This window comes from Gymnogyps californianus, chromosome 7 (genome assembly GCF_018139145.2).
Source record: "Gymnogyps californianus isolate 813 chromosome 7, ASM1813914v2, whole genome shotgun sequence".
Classification (NCBI taxonomy): Eukaryota; Metazoa; Chordata; class Aves; order Accipitriformes; family Cathartidae; genus Gymnogyps; species Gymnogyps californianus.
The window spans coordinates 7,272,585-7,290,734 of NC_059477.1; the positions used below are offsets into that span (position 1 = coordinate 7,272,585).

An 18,150-nucleotide genomic window follows, 5' to 3' on the forward strand; every position below is an offset into this window, starting at 1 on the left:
CTTATTAGACACAAAGTCTTTTCTCGGGGAGAGCAGAGGAGGACCAGGCAGGGTGGGATACGTGGAGCTAGAAATGTTATCATGACTTTTCCTTTGGAGACAAAGTGAGCGGTTTTAGTAGTAGTAGTTGTTTCTAATTTTTGTATGATCTTGATATTTTGTCTGACTATATAAGGGACCTAGAGATAATATAGATTGCAATTATTTTTGTAACTAAATGATAACAGGAATGTACAGATGTAAACAGAAATATTACTTCCCACGTGTCTTGTCTTTGAATAATGCTTTTTCATCTGCATGTCATTAGCTTGATTTTTTCCAGAAAACAACCTTATATTATTTCCTATATTTTCAAGTCCATAGAACTTGTACTAATTATTTTTCTGTTTTGATTATTTGCAACTCTTTCCAATGTATGAATTTCAGTAGTGTACGGTTTGCAGCCTCTTGGAGATCCATATTGAAGACACTAAGCAGTCGTATAAAGCTAGATTAGACTCACTGCTGTTACATTAATGAACTTTATTGTACTAAAATATTAAAAAGACTTTTTAGTAAGTCTTTCTAATATATTTCTAAACTACAAGGTGATTGCAGACAAATTTTGATTTGAAGTAGGCCTATAACAAAACCCAGTTAATTTTCCAAACAAAATAATAAAGAGGCAAAAGTATTACCTCACAAAAAAGTAGAAATTCTTCTGAAATTCAAATCCTTTTTATCTCTTCTCAAAACTCTGCCTGCCTGCTGGCAACAAAAAAGGTAACTTTTTCAGTGAGACTTCACCTTTTAGGATAAACAACTTTAAAGTTCAGTTTTAAATAATCATGAATCTGAAACCCTGCACTCAGAGATTGTGTGGTACAAGCCAGCATTGTCATAGCAAACATTGCAACCTATCCATCCCCTTGCTCTTTTTATCTTTTTTTTATCCTTAAGAAAAACAATCACAGAAAATATTTCTTTTTATTAAACAATTAAAAAAAGGGATAATATTAAAATCAATTTACTGCAGCTGGTTTTGTACTATACTAGTGGAACGCTGCTGACTGCTGTGGATACATTTGAAAAGCCTTTCATATCTAAAAAGATTGAATCTAAGCAAAGGTGAAAATAAGAGCAACAAAGAAAAAGGAAATGATGAGTCTATTTTATGAGGAGAGGGGAAAAAAAAAAAAGGTGTTCCTTATTTAGCTTAGCAGTGTAGGGCAGGAAAGGACTCATTTCAGAAATACTGACTTCTCCAGTCCTGCTTACTGGTGAAGTTAGGACCACATCACTGTTATTGGGACTATCTTTATTTCTTCAGCAGTACAAGGCAATGCTAAAGAACACTTAATCCATCAGAGTTCATGATCGTGGGCGTGTAGCTTTCCAGTGGCCTTCTGTATAACACTAGGTCTGAAACACAGTAAAACTAAGCACTTAAAGACAACGGGTTAATCTAGGGTTTACCATCACCCTTGCTCATTCCGTGATGTATATTAAACATTGTTCCATGGTCAAAATCTCTCTGTTAAGAGAATATTCCAGCTGATCCTAGGAAACACTAGTATTTAACATTTGCATTCAAATAGTCAGGGAGGGAAGGCATCAGGAAATTAGCTCTAACAGACTATCCTTGAAAATAATCTTTTCTCTGAAATGGTGCTGTGCATCTCTAAGCACAGTCAGGAGTCTTTGCTTTCATTTCTAATATGCCCTTTGACTTACTTTTTTTATGTCTCTGGATTAAGTAGAGGGTGCTTCTGCCTGTGGCTTCTTCATTTTCTAATTTTTTTTTTTTTTAGCAAATCAATCTTGATATAATAGTAGGTCACATGTTAAATATTTGTTGTCTACAGGCTTTGTTTTAGAGGATTGGTGCTATTCGTATATCAAAAGTCCCTTTCTTCAAGATTATGTCTTAAAAATAACTTGCATAGTCTTTAAAATTTTTAAGGGCTTAAAAAGGATGCATGAGTTAATGCTGCCTTGGTTGCTAGAAGTAATATCTTATGTTCTGGGAGAGATTTCCACATTTAATGTTGGATGCCTGCAAGATGATGTGGCATTACAAAGCACAGAATTAAAGTATCTGTTTTATACTGTCATTCATCTTAAAACTTCACAGCTGAAGCATGTTGTATTTTAAAAGAAAATAATAACTTACACGTTTATTCCAACTAAAATGTCTTTATTTCTTCTGTAGTTGTTGTTCGAGGTTGCAACTGAAATCAAGGTTTTATTTTAATAGATACTGAATTTACACATAATAAAAGACAGTACATGCCCAGTAAAATTTACAATAGATTTCAGAGAAAATGTATGAAAGGTCAGAGAAAGGAAGTGCTATTATCTCAGTTTAATGAATAGACAACTAAAGCACAAAGAACACAAATCATTTCCCACAACTACTCAGGAAGTCTATAGCAGGAATGAGAATGACACCTGCATCTTATGAGACCTGATGGCTTAATTAGCAAAAAAACCCTAAAAACATTTCCCCTTTCAGTTTTTTTTAATGGAATTGTTTATTGAAGTTCTTTGTAATTCTGACATGAAAGAAGCTGTAGAAATTATAATGTTCGTCATTAGGTAACTTTAAAAGCATCTTAACTTGGCTCAGTGATAAAACTTGAAGGTGAGCTTTCCCCTGAAGGAATGTTAGAAGTAAATGGTGACTAATTACAGGCTTGGGGGAGAGGGAGGAGTTGTCTGCAGGGTGAGCAAACAGTGTCTCAGTTGCAAGCGTGATGTCCTGCGCAACTGGGAAGGCGGTACCCAAGTAAATTCTAAAAAGTTGTGGTTTTGGTTTTGGTGAGAGTGTCTTGATGCAATGTCCTCAAATAAAAGTTCCCCTTTCTAACATCCTGGCTGTCTTTCTGGTAGGAGGCTTGGGCATTGAGGCAGCCCTTGAACTGGAACTTTACAGGGGAACTGCTACATAAGCAGCCTTCCTGGCCAAAAAATACTAATAATGGCGCAACCAGACTGAATCTTGTTCCATATGTCTATTTTTCTTGCCTTTTTTTCTTTCCTCTACATCCTTAAAGCCCAGCTATATGTTTGTGTAGTATTTGGCAGAATGGTGATGATTTTTACAGCGATCATGCTATGAACATACACATTAATTAAGAAATGATAGGTAACTATGCTGTTAGAAAAAGTTATTGGGGGCAAGGGGGAGGGAGAGGAATTGTATTAACTGTGCAATCCTGCAAAGAGCTGTCTTGTATAGTGATCCCTCTTTCACTGCTCTTCAGGAGGAGGAGCAGAGCTTCTTCACTAGCTTGCGTATCTAGAGACTCGCATGCACTCTCTTTTAGGCTTGGCATTTAGCTAGGAGCAGCAAAAGGCTGGAAATGCTGCTGCAGCAGCAATGCAAGAACAGGAAGGAACCTTCAATGATAGCTCTAACACAAAGAATCATTAAAAAAATTGAACGTTTTTATTTACCCTCCTTAGCTGGCTTTTTGCATTTGATTTCCAGGTATTTCTTTAAAAGGAAAAAATTCTGATAGCTAATATCAGATGTTGTTGGTAGTCTGACTTACTTTTGTAAATGTGTTGGTCTGTCCAGTTCAAATTAATGAATGTTCCATATATACTAAAATTGGATATTAAAGAGAGTCACTGCATTATGTGCTTTTGCCACATTAATTGAATAGTAGAAAACTTAATGGTGGACAGACTTGCTGGTGTCTGTGATCAGAAGGCTGCCAGCACAGTTCTAGCATGGTCACCCTGCATCTGAAAATGCTCATTCTTATGTGCAGACGTGCAATGGGAAGCAGAGATTCCTTGATCGCTTTAATTCAAGTGGTGCATCAATTTATAAACAATATTAAAAAGTAAGTTTCTTCAAAGTGTTGTTTTATGATGTTGCTGTGTTAATAGCTTTTCCCTAGAATTATAATTTTTATTCTCTCTCTAATTCTCCAGGGAGATGTTTAACATGTTGACTCCTAGACACACACAAACACGTACCTCATTATCCGTTCAGCATGATAGACATTGCAAAGAAATGATGAGATTTTTATGGTGAAGCAACCTGTATGTCAGTCAGACGCTTTACCCTGAATTTTCCAAATGCATTGAACATGAAGTCCAAAGAGGTGACAAATACTCCTAGTGGAAAAAATTGGCTTTGAGTTTCTCTTTTGTTACCAAAGACAATTCCAGTAACAAGAAATGAGGCAGATGTAAAGTGTCTGCCAAGTGTATGACATTTTGGCGTTGCAGAAAGAATGTGCTTGGGTGGAAAAAAGCTATGTGCTAAAATACCTGGTGGCAGCAGCCAATGCATCTCCTCAAAGAGGAAAGCTCAAGAAGCCCATTGTCACTGTAAACAATTCATTCTCCAGTGATTTTCTATAATAACGCTTTCCGAAGTCTAGCTAGTCTTACGTGAAGCTACCCCTTCTGAAAAACGTAAACGATGTCAAGTTGACTTATGATATTAATGCATACTAGACAGCAGAAAAGTGTTTAGTGAAGTATTTAGGTAAGAGATACAAAACATTGCTAGGAATAACATTTGATAAAGGCAGGGACGGTCTTTTTACTACTTGCTGTGTAGTGCAAATGAGTATGTATATTTTGAACAAGCTGGATTTTCTCACTGTCTTTTGGACGATACCCACAAATAAGGGATGCAGTCCTGGACAACGATTCAAAACACCCAGCACCTCTGAATTTCAAAGGTTTCATAAATGATGCAAATCGTCTATTTGAGTTAACAAGGTTGTTTTGGTTTTTTTCCTGCTAATCTTACTGTGTATGTGATGCACATGTGAAATCAGGGAGAAGCTCAGATTACTGGGATGACACTTTCTGTGTTGGTACAGAGTTACTATTCCCGTGGAAAATCTAGGACATGCAAGATATTCCTTTGCTACAGTGTGTAGAAAATACCCTTGATCTCTGCACTTACAGAAAGATTTTGTTACAAATGCAATACAGCATCATAGCTATTGGGATGAATCTATTTGCATTCGTGGGGAAAAAGATCATCTTGCTTTTATTTTTCCCTTTTTCACACAGAGGTGTCATGTCCTAATTTTACTTTATGTCCATATTTTACTTCGGTCTTAGACCCGCTTAGGCTTTGTTTTCCTTCTAATCTGTTGTGCGAATAAATACTTTTCTTAGGGATATCCCTATGTGCTAGGTAAGTTAGACAATGCATATTTTTTTAGATCAGTTAAATACTCATCTGAGGTAAAATGGAAAGATATCACCCTGTTTAAACAGGCATTAAAATGAGATGTATTTTTCTTCATTTCTAGGTGTTGTACTTCATATATAATTCATTTTTTTCTCTGAAAAGTATATTTCTTCATTTCACATTAATATCAAGAAATTAACAGTGTGAATAGAGGGGTTTGAGAATAAAAGGGACCCAAGACACTTAGGATCAGGTCCTAACTCAGTCGTAGAATAATCATTCTGGCACTGATGTCTGCAAACAGATCTACTTTTACCTTCACCCGTATTCTTCCTTCTCTTCCATTTCCTCTAATCCTCCTCCCTCTCTCCCCCTACTGCCCAAATATATTTATTTTTAGGTGCCTGGAGGTGGGGGGAGCAATACAGTTGTTCTCTACCCAATCTACCAGGCTTGGTTTGCTGCTTTTTTTTTTGGTTGGTTGGTTGGTTGTTTTTTTTTTTTCCCTCCAGTGGAATCATGAAAGCTTTCTCTGGCACATGGGTAATCTTCCTGTCCAAAACTGCAGACAAACCACGATGGCTCAGTGTTCATTGAAGGCTGTATGTTCAGAACATGAGCCTGGCGTGGGCTTTCTCAACTGTACCCAGGTCAATCCCTGTATAAGGCCAACGTACTGAGAATCAGAACAAATGAGTCTCCTGTTAACACGTTTCCTCTTGGTAGCACAGAGTGCAGCGATACCTCCGTTATTGAATAAACCCGCTCCGCGTTTCAAAGCATATAGCACGGCACTGCATTAATACGTTTTCCAACACTGAACTTCCAAAAAACCTTTTAAGATCCACTTTGATTAAACATAGAGCAGTTCAGCTGTTTGGAGGCAGGGTAGAATGGGATAATATCACCACGTTATGGAGACAGTATTGTGCTGAGTTTGTGGTGGCTACCCAGAGGGAGAAGGAATGACATCGTCACTGTGCTTGTTTTTAATCGGAACCAGTGGGCTCCCCGGTTACACCCATCCTTATGAAATTTAAAGAACGTGTTTCAAAAGAGGAGAGCTGCCGTGAAAGGAGGTACTTCAACTGTGATTGATTCCAGTCAAAGCCGTTACTATGTTATTCTATCATCTTTCTAGATGATGTACAAATTCTGTGCCTTATTTGTAAAAGCATATATTATCAAAGCTATTCATTCATTATTTTCAATTAATTAATCTTCACTTTATTCTGACTCTATTAGCCTTTGCTTCTCACTTCTATTCTTGTTACTGGGCCAGCTGAGCCAATGGTAAGTACCAGCTTGCCGTTTCTGTCAATAAATCCGGTGTATCCAGCCAAAGGTAGCTTCCCATATTATGAAGGGAGAACTCCATTAGTAAATGTGACCAGTTGCTTGTGAACAAACTATAAAAACACCCCTTGCCACATAAAGTACTCAAAGGGAATTAATTAGTTCAGTCTTTCAGTATAGGTACATTCATTTGCTTTGAAGTTTTTCAATAAGCAGAGTCCCGAGGAGCTAACCTTCCTTCATGTAAGTCGCACGTTAAAGACGTTTAAAATGTTAATCAAAAGAAAATATGCAAATGCACACAAACACATGTGCCCTGAAAAGGGATCATGCAGAATTTCTTCTTTAAAATTATCTGGATTTCATGGTTTAATTAATACTATTGTATAGATAAATCGAGGGCGATGGAAGGAAATGGCAGTAAGAATTTCTCAGGAGCAGTGAGGAATGAGTTGTCATACATGACGTTCTGTTCCCCAGTAGCTGAAGGTAGTAATGGACTGGCTGCTGGCTCAGACATTAATCTTCTCGGCTATATCCATAAATGAAATGTCATGCCCAACAACTCTTCTTTTATTGTTATTTCATCTTAGCTTTCCCTGATTAAAATTAATGTCTGTGCATCTATGTATAAAAATGGGGATAAAAAGATCTACATATTCAGATGGTCAGAGATTATACATTCACACACAGAATGCCCAATCTCAAAGAGTAGATAGAAAAAACCAACCACAAAAATGTCAGAGCACCTGTTCTTAACAAACATGACAACCTGCCAAAATTTCGTCTTGAGATGTGCTTAAGAGTATGACATAGATAACCAGAAATTACTGTGCACTGGGATAGCAAATTAAAATCCAGAAGTCAGTGAGGCCACAGGATATTGGATTTAAGACCATGAAGAGGTTGTCAGTGTTTATGACATTTCATTGCTGGAAAAACACATTGAGTACACTGATATGTATATATTTGAACGCTAAAGCTGGGCGAAAGCCTAAGTCAAATCCATAGGAAAACTTGTCATCGTAAGCAATTGAGCATCCTCAGTTACAGTCAGTCATGGGGGCCAGAAGCAAGTCTGAATGTGTATACTATGAAAGAAATAAAAGAAACATTATTCTGATGAAACAAAACTGAGACATCCAGTTCATTGAAGTTAAAAACTGGACTTTGGGTCCGGCTTGTTATGGCTAGTCTTCTGGTATACGATCAACGTGAAATAAGAAAATGAAAACTCAGGGGATTGAGCTGGTTAGAACCCCGCAGTCTGCTCTTTCACTCCGAGTTGGCTTTATATTGCCATGTACAGGGGTGAGTGTTGTCACTGGGGTTAAAAAACAGACACAAGTTACGTTGTTGAGTTTTCCAAGTATTGTGGATTTGTTCCAGGTCCATTCAGAAGATACACATTGATGTTATTTCTCAGGGCACAAGTTAAATCCCTAAATTCTCAATTCATCAGTTTTAGCTTGGCATTTAAGTCTGTCTGAATTTTACTTGTCCCACCCTACTTACTAATCAAGCAGAGCATTTTACATTTTCTTATCCTTTAAACAGCTTTGTTTGACTAAATCAGATGCTTTTTAAAAAAATACATCAATAAACTGGGACAGAAAGGTAAAATTTTAATGATCTTCACAGGTTCTTTTTTAGGGGTGTCTTATGGATAACAGTATGAGACATGACTGATATGTTGAAACATTTTGTCCTTTGCCTCATCTAACTTAATCTTTTGCCTTTAAAAAGGGCAATATTTCTCATGAAACATAATCTCCTATCACTTCTGGCCACACATCCAGCCTATAATGTTATCTGACAGTAAATACGTAACCTCATCAAATCACTTATCTTCCCATGTTTCAGCAATACTTTTGAGGGAATGTGAATAAATTACATCTCAAATGGTACAGCTGCTCTCAAACAGCAGAACTAATGAATTGTCATGACTGGGAGAGAGGGAGAGGTGCCTTGCATCTGTAATCCGAGACAGCTGACAGGATGATGCCTGATCAGGTTTAGTCACCATCGCTAATTACATGCTGAGAAATTACAGCCACTTTTAAGTTAATGGCTGGTAAACACCTAGTGACAATTTACGGCAAGAAAAGACTTGCCCTGCAGTTTAAAAAGGGAGTGGGAAGGACGCTTTATACTGCTGTGCTGACCCTCCAGCAGTGACTGTCCAACTCAAATTACTCTAAACTGATGGCCCTAGTTACTTCTGAGGCTTTTAAAATCTCTTCATATTTATAGCTTTTTAATATCCATGGTATTCTGGTTCCAAAGGCATTCCAAATGCAAAAACTGAGGACACTTCCATTTTAGATTTTTTTTTTGGTAGAGATATATTAATGCTTTAAAGACAAGTCTACGCAGTCATAAGCAAGAATTCAATTATTCTCCTCTGTCAATTCTTCTCCTCAGCTAAGTATGTAAGGTTGTAATAAAAAACGTCAGTGGTGTGATGGTTATACCAACAATAAAATCATTTGCTCTCTGTTTTTATCTGAAGATACTAAACCTAACATGTCAGTTGTATCTGAGTGGTGCTCAGTCAGCAGAGTTTTAAATCAATCCTAGTGTTCTGTAAAAGCAGGAGTACCTTGTCAGGTTTGAAACTGTTAATGGACTAGCTGGCAAGCATGACTTGAATTAGAATTTGAAACTTAAATATTTCACTATGCTCATCCTTTCCACCCCCCCTTCCTCCCCCCCGCAAAAGTAACTTGCATAAATTGTCTGGTAAGCCAGACCAAGTGTTTCAGAATACAGATCTATGCTACATAAACTGCAGTGAAGGCAATAAGCGAGAAAGGTAGGTAAATGACACTAAAAATACAGTGAATTCAAGTGGACCTTAAATTTGTAATACTGTACATGCTTCTGTGCTGCTTAGTGCTGCTTAATATTTATCAGCCTGGGAATTTTCCTTCCATACCTGTTGCTATGTAAGAGGGATGGCAAAATCTAAAATCAATGCATGTCTTAATAGTCTGATACTGAAACGCTCAGTCTTGCTTTGATGTCCGCATTTTGGAAATACAGATAAAAGAATCCAAGAACAAAAAAGACCCACATTGACGTTTTCAAAGCTAAAGAAATTCTTTATACTGATAAACTGAAGTCGGTCAATTTGTTTAATTTATGAGGACAACAACTGAGATGGAATTTGATTGCTGTTATGTGAATAGTTTATCATTGACAAAAAGGAGAGCTAGTGAAGGGGCCTCTAATTTTTCAGGGAAGAGCATGACATATTTTGATTCATGGACAAATTCTAATGAGATACTAGGCCTAAACGTTTAATCTTTCAAAAATGATGAGACCACTAGAGCAGCCTGAAGAGGCAAAGGGCAAGTTCACTCTTTCTTGGTGTTATCTTATCATACCTAACTTCTGGAAACTATACTTGAGGATATTGAAAGTGAAATCGAGTGCAATGGAGGGTTAACTTCTTTATTTGTATTACTCTGATATATTTGACTGGAAAGTCTTTACTTTTAAAAAGTGTAAATGAACATGTAAACTTAAGGCGGTGGGCTAGGAGTGTTTTTATTATCTGTAAATGTATACTAAGCTTGGTATGATGTTTAAGTAAAAAAAACCCAAAAAGTATTGCATCTGAATTTCTTGTTTCTCCCTGCTGTGCTGGTTGTGGCTTGGATAGAGTTAATTTTCTTCATAGTAGCTGGTACGGGGCTATGTTTTGGATTTGTGCTGGAAACAGTGTTGATAATACAGGGAGGTTTTCCTTATTGCTGAGCAGCGCTTACACAGAGCCAAGGCCTTTGCTGCCTCTCACCCCACCCCACCAGCGAGCAGGCTGGGGGTGCACGAGAAGTTGGGAGGGGACACAGCCGGGACAGCTGACCCCAACTGACCCAAGGGATATTCCAGACCGTATGACGTCATGCTCAGCATATAAAGCTGGGGGAAGGAGGAGGAAGGGGGGGACGTTCAGAGTGATGGTGTTTGTCTTCCCATGTAACTGTTACACGTGATGGAGCCCTGCTTTCCTGGAGATGGCTGAACACCTGCCTGCCGATGGGAAGTGGTGAATGAATTCCTTGTTTTGCTTTGTTTGTGTGGCTGTTGCTTTAGCTATTAAGCTGTCTTTATCTCAACCCATGAGTTTTCTCACTTTCACTCTTCTGATTCTCTCCCCTATCCCACTGGAAGAGGGAGTGAGCAAGTGGCTGTGTGGGACTTACTTGCCAGGTGGGGTTAAACCATGACACCTGCTCAGTTGCAGTCAGTTCTGGTGGCATTTAAAGTGATGCACTATTTGTATTTGAATGCAAAAGAATCTCAGTTATCAGAGAACCATTCAAAATTCATCAGAGATTTCTCAAATTTGGCTTCTGCACAGAGAGTTCTTCTGTACAGAAGTCTTCATGGGCATACAGATAAGTGTTAAAAACTATGAAATATCTTTTTAATTTGGAAAATGAAAAATGTAAAGATAAAGCTTGGTAATGCAGTCAAACTTTAGAAAGTCATGAATATGCTTACTATGAGGTCACTACTTACATAGATGGAAAACTTTTAGAAGGAAAACGCTATTTATACATTCTGCTTGAGGGAAAAGTAAATTGCTGATAACTGTTAAAATTTCATTAAAAAAACCTCACACCAATTCATACTATGGAGGCAAAAAAAAAAGAATTCTGAACAGTAGACAGCATTAATTTTTCGCTGAAGGTGTTAATTCATGCTCCCAAAGACTGCCAATACAAAACATGAATCAAATCGTCACTCTTGACTACTAGTTTTGACTTCCTGCCTTTGGAAAACTTCTAGCCACTTTGTTCCTATTTTTCCAGTGATTTCGGTGAGAAACAAACCTTTTCCTTCATAGACATTACCTCTTATTTGACTATCACAAAAGGCTCTTGCCAGATGAAATTTGTTACCATTGGATCAGCAATGTTCTACAACACAAGAAAAGAAAATAGTGGAGGGGTTAACAAAAAAAAAACCAAACCCACCAAACAAAAAAGTAAACATACCCCCTCCCCCAATCCACCCCCCTAAAACACTAGAAATAACCTTCCTAGCCTAGTACGTTTGCATTTATCAGTATCATATTTGTATTTATATATTTTTCAAACTTTTTGCATAAGTTTTGAAAAATCTTCTTGAAAAGGTTTATATGCTGTGCCTCTCCAGATCTGATGAGAATATCTTCCAAAATCACAAATAGGAGAGGGATGCGTGGGTGGTTCATCTCCATCACGGTTTTAGTGGGCAGGATGGGAGAGGTGCTAATTTTTTGCCAATATAGTAGCCAAATTTCTTTAAATCTTGCAGGAGCTTCCCCTAAGAAAAAACTACCAACAGTACTATAGTGTCATAAATATCCCATTAAAAGAAATTCCTTGTTTCTCCAATTTATATTTTATGCTCAGCCTCCTTCTAAAGAGATAGCAGCCCACTGCAGTTCACTTAAAATTATCAAAAATTATTTGGTACGTCATCTCTCCCCACTAACATAGCATTAACACTTCACCACCAGTGGCACAGATTAACAGCTTTCCTGGATACCTTCCTAGGTGGAGCTTTAAGTTCTTTGGTTAGCATGCTATTGCAAAAAGGATTACTCAGAAATGTATTTGCAACTTCAGTTTTTGTGTGTGCGCCCTTTGACTATGCTTGCACTATGGTCAAATAAATAATTGTATTAATTTCAACAATCTTTCCTATGAAGAAGCTAAGGTTTCACTAGAACGCTCCACCCGAGCAGACTTCTGCAAGCCACTTCTTTTCACATCTCTTATCCCCTGATTATACAAACAAAACTAAGTGATAGCACTACATCAATAGCCCTTCACCTGACTGCTCCGAGGAGGAGTGCTTACAGCATGCAGGCTTCCTAAAATGAGTGGGTGGAAAAATGGTAAGACTATCTGTTCTCTAAGGATAAGCTTTAAAGATGCCTAAATCATTCTTCTGTGTTGTTAATGAACTGCAGAAAGTGTTCTGGAGGCTGCACCGAGGGTTGTTGGCTCCCTAGTAATTTGGGATCTTGTGACTTCATTCAGAAATGCCCAGTGACTGAAATAGTGCAGAGACAGTTTTTAAAGTTTTGGGGCTTTGTGTCTGGGTTTTTTGTTTTGGGTGGCGTTTTTTTGTTGGGTTTTTTTTAGTGTTTCATCTGGAAATACTTACACCTGGTGTTCTGCAAGGGCTTCATTTGGATTATCTTATTGCATGTTCCCTTAGTAAGGGAGTAGTATGCATATCGAGAAAACACGCTTTTTAGTTAGATTAAGAATTGGTTTAATTAATACACAGGAATTATTGTCAAGTGGAAAATCACTACTTGAAGATGCTCTAATGAAGTCCTGAAGCAGTTGTCATCTTTCAGCTTTCCTGAAACGGCATAAAAATCTCCCATATTTTAAAGAAGGGAGTGTAAGCATGCTAAAGAATACTGTCTTTGTTGGTATATCCAAAACCTCTTTTTTTTTTCCTCTCTTTTTTTTTTTCTCCTTCCCTGAAGCGGCTTAAGATTTCCAATTAATGTAGAAAGCAGGTAAACTGGTTCTGAACTGGAATTGAAGCAGGCAATCATTTTCTGTTTCCTTACTGAAGTTCAGTAAGTTGTTTTGTTTGGTTTTTTATTTTTTTGAGTCTTCAGCTAAGTGAACTGGAAACAGGAAAAATATTGCCTGTTTCACCACTGCTGTACATATTAAACCATCTTTTTTTATGTATGTCATTTAATTGCTAATGCTGACAGACTTCGCAAAACTGCAGAAGACCTCTTGTTAACTGTAGTGAAAACCATGATACTAATGCTGAGTAAAAAATGCTAGTGTCCTGATTTAATACCTCTTAAAGGAATTACTTTTGCAAGTTGAATTAAAGAAATAGCAGATGTCAAAAAAAGCCTCTTTGCTTTGCAGCATGGGAAATTAGAAATTCTTCTGTTGCTACCTAGCAGTGGTTGTCAAAAAGCAAAATACTTGCTTAGAATCATGAGTTCTGTTCAGAAATACAACATGTTTTTCTTGACAGTCTCTTTGGTGGCTTCATGTCACCTTGAAATCAAAGCATAGCTTTGCTGGATAGCTTGCTTTCATGTTTTCTCACAACCTAATGCTATCTATGCTGGCTGGATGCAACATATTCCAAAGTGCATGATAAAACCGACATCTTTATCAAACAGCTTCAGTTCTGGGTCTTCTAAATCAAATAAAACAACCTTGATGGGTACAAAACCCCTAATAGCTTTCCATTAAAAGGAGCTATGCTATATCACCGTGATTGGTGGGGACATAAAAGCAAAACAAAGGAACGCTTGCTAGTGTTCAAATGTCCGTTGTGGCAATACTTCTCAAAAATTAGCACAGAACATTATCCGGCCGCAAAACCCACTTGCAGAGTATCACAGCTCTGGATCTGACATTGGCACCACTTTTCCTTCTTGCTGAGGAATTCACTGTAATCCAGAGATGGTGGCCCGAAACCTGAGTTCAGTCAGGAACCTCCTGCATAGTTTTATTAAGGACATACCCTAACCTGACAGATGAGACCGGTGGTGTTTGTAACCGGTCTAGACGTGACGGCACAGAACTCAGTTTATCGAGCTTCTTTATGCTGCCGTAAACTTTTAAACTTTTTTCACCTATTTTTGCACTACTCTGCAGATTAGATGCTGAAGACCTTTGAAAGAGGAAAGCCAACCCGGCTGGTGAATTGAAGTGGCAGACCACCATCTTCAGGGGAAGCTACATGAAAAGGTCTGGGACTGCAAGTGTAGCCTGTCACCTTGTTAAGCTGGTAAGTGGTGAAATGCTATGTTCGCCTTTCAAAAACTAGCAGGATGTTCCTGTCCATAAAGGAGAAAAGAATTTAAAAAAAAAAAAAAAAAAGGCAGAAGATATTTTTTAGGCGCTAAGTAGCAACCGCTTGAGGGAATTATAAGTTGGGCATATGCTTTCAAACTAGATCTCCTTGGATCTTTTTTAGAACCAGACTGCACATATATGTCAGACAAATGCCCAAAATTTTATCACAGACCTCACAGGGCAAAGTTTTTTAAAAAAATTTAAAAATTTAGATTTTTGTCTGAAGTGATGTTCTTGTAGCTGAACTAACTTACCTACACTTAATTTTATACAGGAAGGAAAGATAACCATTCCTTATGCTCAACAGTTCTAGCTGGAAGGGGCCACTTACAAAATTACTCACCCAAAAATCTGAATTTGCTTCCTCTAGGACAGAAGGGAGCTCATGGCAATGGTCCCCAAGGAAGACAGATCTCTGACCTCTACATTAAGTGCCAGGAGCAACAACATGGCGTAGGAATAACTAGTCCCAAAGGCAGCTTGTTTTTTCCAGGCATCCTGTGCTTTAGTAGGGATCCTGGCACAGGATCAGGGCATCCGGCCTTCTCAGTGACTGGATCTACTGGATTCGTGTGCAGTAACACAGACTGCAGAGGAATTTGGCATAAATAACCTGCAATACATGTAACAGATCTCTAGTTGTCTGGTGTAGGGCGATTTATAAGTGCATGGTAAACAAACAAATGCATTTAACCAACATTTTTAAAAAAACAATTGAAATAACTCAGGAACATGTTGCATGTTCAGACAATTAAAAAAAAAAAAGCTTCCTGGATGAAACAAAATCCTGTAGCAGTGCCTGTAAAATCCCTTGGCACTACCAGTTTTTCAAGTGTTTCACTTCAATTTGCACTTACGCTAATGAACATTTGACTATTTCTGTTGGTTTTATTTTTTCAATCTGGCCCAATAGTATACTTTTAAGATCTTATGCTCTGGGATAAAATCATGCTCTTTGCCTACACTTAGAGCGTACGTTCCCCATTCCTCACTTTAAAGTGTCACTGGGGCTGAGTCCGTTTGCAATGTGGTGTATTTTTTCCCCACAGATGATGGGCTGCTGTTGTTCCAGACATCTCTCAAATGTTCAGGGGGATGATGAGACAAACACCCGTTTGTTTCCACAGTCTGTATAATTGGTACCGTTTTTGCAGATGGCGCACTACACAATTCTTTGAGGTACACGCCAAATAGTCATGAATGACTTGGGAGGAATGCTGGAAAAAATACAGAGATTAAAACTTCCAGCAGTTTCTGCTCCCATCAGATTTTTAAACCTGGTTGGGTGAGGGAGAGCATAGAAAGGGGAGGGGGAAAGGGAGGATTTCAAGATTGCAAATGTTCCTGGGCTGCTAACATGCCATTTTTCAGCTATGAAAGAAGTCTTCCGTAATACAGAAATGAAGCAGTTTACCCAGCAGAAAATAAGTGTTGCCACTTTATTGTTTTTGGCAGGAGTTGGTGGTTCATCATTTGGACACATCAGGTACTTTCTTTGTGACTATCGTATAATTTAAAATGACAACGTTTCAAATGGTGACAAAATGACAAAGTACCGACCTGTGGTGGAAATCTAGCATGGTGAGAGAGATTCAGCCAGGCAATGTTGTCTTGAAAGGGAGTTGAAAGAGCACTTTGCTTTCAGTTTACTTACTGTGCTTTGCCTTTGCTGATTCACTACAAGGGAACTAGGAGCTGTGAATGCTATCTTGAAATGTCTCTAATTTGTGTTTGGGGTATCGTATTCATGGCGTTCTCTCTTCCAACATTTTAAGGACTTACTTATACAACAATTGTTCATCACTTTGGAAATGGAGCTAAAATCAAACCTGGTGCATTTGCTGTGGTTGCAATACTTATGTCCGTTCACACAGTAAGGAAAAAACCTCTGCAGTTAAAACTCACTGGGCCGGTTCAAATTGTCACAATTGCTTCTGTGACTCTCAAATAGCAGAGTACATAGCTTGCATTTCAGAGATACGTGCTCTGCCCATCTTTCCCAACCCAAGAAATTCCTTGATGTGCGCAGTAGTTGCCTTATGACAGAAGCACAGTACGGGCTGCTCAGCATTGATGGCTGACGGTAGGGAAGTGCCCTGTGGCTGGGAATTTACTGCTACCATTCCTGTGATGGGAGCCAGGGGGAAATCACGACACAGCTCCATAATCCCATACACATTTTCTCCCGAGGGACTGAGTGGGACTTTGAGGATGGGAGTGAAGACAGACTGTGTGGTCACAAAAAAGGATTTGTTTTCTGCAGAAAAATAGTGTATATTATTAATGTATTGATTAAAGAAAGTCTAGCTAAAATGCCTTCCGTTCAGCAAGGACTGAAGTTAAATGAGAATCTTGAAGCGTACAGACACATACCAGACAAGTGCCAGTGAATGATATTACTATCTCAGAAGCTGGAGTTATTTCTAAATGTAACATGGCTGTTTAGACTGAAATTAATAGACAGGCATATTGTGACACTTTTTTTTCTTAAGTCACTTTTACTGCTGTTCCCATGAGAGGCCGTGAAAGCGGGATTGATTTACAGCGAGGATGATGCCTGCGATCATCTTGTTCTCCATCTTGCCAACAGGTTTCTTTTAAAAGGGTTTCCTATCCTCCTTCCCACCCCACGTCCCTGTTGGGTTGCAAGGGAAGCACATGTTGAGGCAAGTGGTGGGGAGCTGGGGGGAAGCTATTCAAACCAAGCCCCTAGCTTTAGCTCAGCAAAGGAAATTCTGTACGTGCCACCACTGTTAATTGCTATCGGAACCACTAATACTCAGGTCTAGGAGGACGTCCCTATCTCTAGTCGTTTAGGAAATGTGAATTCTGTGTCTGACTGGCTGGTCTATACTTTTACCTTACAGGTTTGAACTGTTCAGTGGCCATAACCAATTGTAAAATGCCATAAATGGAACAGTCTCTTGAATGAAGCTATATAGCGTCTTTCAGATTAAGAACTGGTACTTTAAGGACAACTGTTGTGATGGCCAATTTTAAAAAGCTATGCTAACTCCTGTAGATAGTGTTTATTTTGGTGAGCAAATTACATGGTGTTAAGGAAAGTGTTTCTCTGCCCAGTTGTTGTTCTATGGCTGCGTTCAGTTTGAACTTCTCATTATTTTTGTGATTAACTCTTATTTCTAAACAAACATAAACTAAACTGTTGGACCCCCAAATCTAAGGCTCATACATAGGACTTTGAAACAAAGCATTTAAAAAAAAAAAAAAAAAAAAATCTGTGCTGTAGGAGACTCAGATTTTCCAAGTAACATTTCAAAGGCTGTTTCAGAAGTCAGGCTGGTGTGACTGGTTAGCGATGCCCTTTTGTGATTTAAAGTCTGATTTCTTGCTTCTACCTTCCAGCCTATGGTTTTAATCTTCTGTGGAGATGTGCTGAACAGAACAGCTGGCCTGTAATTGGGAGAGATTGCTGCAGACACTTATCTCTGTGGGTGTTACTCCTGTTCTTGGCATTATTGCGGTTAAAACGGTTATCATTTTCATCTATAGTGTCTTTCTAAGACAAAATAAGCATGTGCCACTTACCTTTTCAGTATTATTGAATTGTTTCAGTGTTGACTGATTTACTTACATCCCCCCACCCCCCCAATCCTGGGGTTGGCTATAGCATAGCAAAAGTTGTACAATGCTATTGATTACATGCTATTTAGCAGAAGCGAGCAGGATCCAAATGAGCTTAAAATTTCTGTTCTGCTTACCATGACTGGAGTGACAAAATCTTTTATCCTAACAATGAAGAAAAAATCCAAAGTATTTTATAACTGTGCTCCCCAATTCTACAGTAATTCCCCAGCTTATTCATATCTTGTTACACTGGCTGCTTTTCAT

General features: G+C 38.3%; 1 long non-coding RNA gene across 1 annotated transcript in view; it reads left to right on the forward strand.

Annotated features, from left to right (window-relative positions):
* Positions 1–15,568, forward strand: part of LOC127018554 (uncharacterized) — a 28,216-nt gene extending 12,648 nt beyond the window's left edge. The window contains exons 2-3 of the long non-coding RNA XR_007766764.1: positions 14,098–14,230; positions 15,348–15,568. This is a non-coding gene — a long non-coding RNA (uncharacterized LOC127018554). The remainder of the gene's footprint in view (positions 1–14,097; positions 14,231–15,347) is intronic.
* Positions 15,569–18,150: the final 2,582 nt, after the last annotated feature.